Here is a 3,458-nt window from a genome sequence, read left to right on the forward strand (position 1 = left end):
TAGAAAGAGAGAGCCTAGTCCTTAACCCACGTTGAATGAGAAGAGAATGACTCAGATCAGAGGCATAGGGTCAAGGAGTAAAAGAGCCTTACATTCCCTCCCACAATCAATTCCCCTACATATAACTAAAGCATTTCTAGACTCGACATCGACCAGTTTGGCTCAACGAACCTACAAGCAGTCCGGCTCTGATGCCAACGCTGTCAGGACCCCGATTCCAAGTCACATCGATCTAGCCGGTAACACCTCATATCACTTTGCGGCCTCACGCATGGTATCCCACGGGTGTCGCCTTACCATGGCCCGGGACTGTTTGCGCCTTTTGGCTCACGTATATGATAGTGTCGCTAGCATCCATATGACAGAGAACCCGGGACGACATGGCTAGTCGTGAACCCAAAGCGGCACAGACCTATGGAGACAGGCATACATGAATCACATCGAACATGTTGGTCATCAGCGAGTGATTCCGGGCTGTAGCACTGGGCTAACAGGACTCTGGGTAACCCAGGCTGTAGCAGGCTAGGCAGGACTCCGGATATCACCGCGTGACATTTCCCCAAAGGGACAGACATAGGAACGAAGTGAAACACATGCGGGCCAGTCAAGTGTCCTGAGCAGTAGTGCTGGGCTAGCAGGACTCCGGTGAACCAGGCTGTAGCGGACTACCATGGCTCAAGGAACACAGGACTACATTTCCCCATAAGAAGGGCTGCCAAGGATAAACAACTAGATTGTCGGATCCCACTCATACCAAGCATTTTAATCATACACACAATATGCCCGATATGAGTACATACAACATGGCATCACAACAAAACCCTACAACTCAAGAACTTTATTTAAAGGCTCCAGAGAGCCATACATAACACGTTCATACAGATAGGGGTCACATGACCCGACACTCAAGTCATACAATCATACAAGCACATGCGGAAGCAACTAGTCTGGGAACAGACTCTAGAAAGAAGAAGGCTTCTCAAAGCCTGTCTAACTACATAGGGCCCTCCATGGCCAGGATCACCACCTGGGTGGCTAGTCACTCGTCGACGTCAAGGTCTACGTAGAACCCATCGGAGGGGGCGGTGTTGTCGTCTAAAAACAGTAATTAAACAAACATGAGTACAAAGGTACTCAGCAAGTCTTACATCAGACCCTACTATACATGCTTATTCTCAAGAAGGTGGTGGGGTTAATGCAGCAAGCCAGCTTTGACTCTTGGCTAAGCTATCCTACGGAACTCCACCAGTAAAATAGTTTTCGCACACGAGTCCACTACTCACCAACACAATACTCCACCGGGGATCCTCCCTCATCATCCTATGAGAGGGCCATCCTCGGTACTCACACTTATCTTGAGTCTTTTAGTAGTATCCATTAACTTGTCTATGAACTATATAGGCAACCAAGTAGTCCTTTACCGCGGACGCGGCTATTCGAATAGTTTTATACCCTGCAGGGGTGTACTTCTTCATACACGCTTTCACCACTTACCGCCGCTTACACGACATGTACTCGGCAACCTTCAAGCGGAAGCCCAGCGAGGGTGTCGGCCACGGCCTACCTAAACACTTAAGTCTCTAGTCCAGGTTTATCGCCTATCCAGGTTCCATCCGCAGGGAGTCCGGCCGAGGTTTCCACATACGGCCCCGAACGATGTGAACAGGGTCCCGAGACGCCTAACGGGCGCCGGCATACCCGGCCACGGTGTATCTACCGCAACATAGCCCACCCTTAGGGTCAGCGCTACGCACGGCCGCCAACACATAACCTACAAACACCAGAAACTATTTGCAACTCCTGGACAGAGTACTAGGGTGATTAAGAAGCCGAGAGGGTCCATTGGTTTCGGGCCCAATGTACGGTAGTAACTGCATCTTAAATCACACATACAGATCTCAGTTCTTAGGGACGGCCTCAATGAAACAACCCACCATGTACTCCTACATGGCCTCTCATTAATACCTTTACCAAAACATGTTCAACACATCCCTCACATTACCGACATAAGCATTTCACTCTAGCCCATCACCCAGATGAACCAGACCTGACACAACTCTAAGCATAGCAGGCATAGCAAGGTAGGAATCACATACATGGCTCAATCAACTCCTACACATGCTAGTGGGTTTCATCTAGTTACTGTGGCAATGACAGGTCATGCAGAGGATAAGGGTTCAACTACTGTAGCACACAGCAGATTGAAACGCGTTGTCTTAATGCAGTAATCAAGAGCAGAAGCGAGAACATGGGTTGTATCAGAATGATCAATGGTTGCTTGCCTGATGGAGTGGTAGTGGGATACTGCCCTTCAGTTGGATACTCGTGAATATCCTCGGAGGCAGAACCTACCACGAAGAACACATCGGAACACAATCAACACATGACGATATGCAACAATATGATGCATGCTATGACATGGCAATATGAATGTGTCTTGGCCTAATGCAAGTTATAATAGAAAGGAATGAACTCATTTGAATCAAAGATTCAAATATTAGCTCATTAAACATGGCCTTAATAGTGCATTTCCTTATTCTGCTTAAATAGCAAGGTAAACTTGTTTTGTCATGCATGAAACCATTCCAGATGGATAGATTGAATTTTTCTGATCATTTTTCATATATAAATCTTTGCATTTGGAGCTATGGTTGATTTTCTATGATTTTTAGAAGTTTTGACTATTTTCTGGAATTTCCTGAATAAAAATAATCCAGAAAATGCATTACTGCATCAGCATTGCGTCAGGCTGACGTCAGCAGGTCAAAGGCGCCAGCCCAGGTCAAACCTGACTGGTGGGCCCCTTCTGTCAGCCTCTCAGCTAATTAACAGGGTTAGATTAACACTAATTAGCTGTTAGTGGGGCCTGGGCCCACATGTCAGTGACTGATTTAATTAAAATTAATTAAAACTAATCCTAAATTAGTTAGCAGACCGGCCCCACCTGTCATAGACTCAGGGGGGGTCTACCTGGGCCCACCCAGGGGTCAAACTGGGTCAAACTCGCCGGCGTTGAGCCGCCGACGAGGCCGAGACGGCGAAGGGCTTCGGATTTGGTCCTTCGGTGACCAAATCGACGGCGGAGACGTGCTACGCGTAGCTGGGGCTCGTGCGCATCTAGTGGGGCAAGCGGGAGGAGCTGGGGTGGAGCGAGCTCGCCGGAATCGAGCTCGTGGCGGCGACCGGAGTTCGGACAGGGTGGGTTTCGACGCTACGGTCACGGGAGGACGAGCTGGTGGTGGCTACAGGCTCCTGGTGCTGCACTGAGCACAACGGCGAGCTTGGCCTCGAGCCACTGTGGCTCTAGCCACGACGGTGCCATGGTCGGCGGCGGGGAGCTCTCGGGTGCAGTGGGAATGGCGGCTACGGAGGCCAAACAAGCACGGGAGCTAGGGGGAAAGGAGGAGGAGCTCACAGCAGAGTCGGAGAGGGGGTCAGCGAGCTCGGGGAGGTCCTGA

This window comes from Triticum urartu, chromosome 6A (assembly GCF_056163025.1).
Source record: "Triticum urartu cultivar PI428250 chromosome 6A, HENAU_Tu73, whole genome shotgun sequence".
Classification (NCBI taxonomy): domain Eukaryota; kingdom Viridiplantae; phylum Streptophyta; class Magnoliopsida; order Poales; family Poaceae; genus Triticum; species Triticum urartu.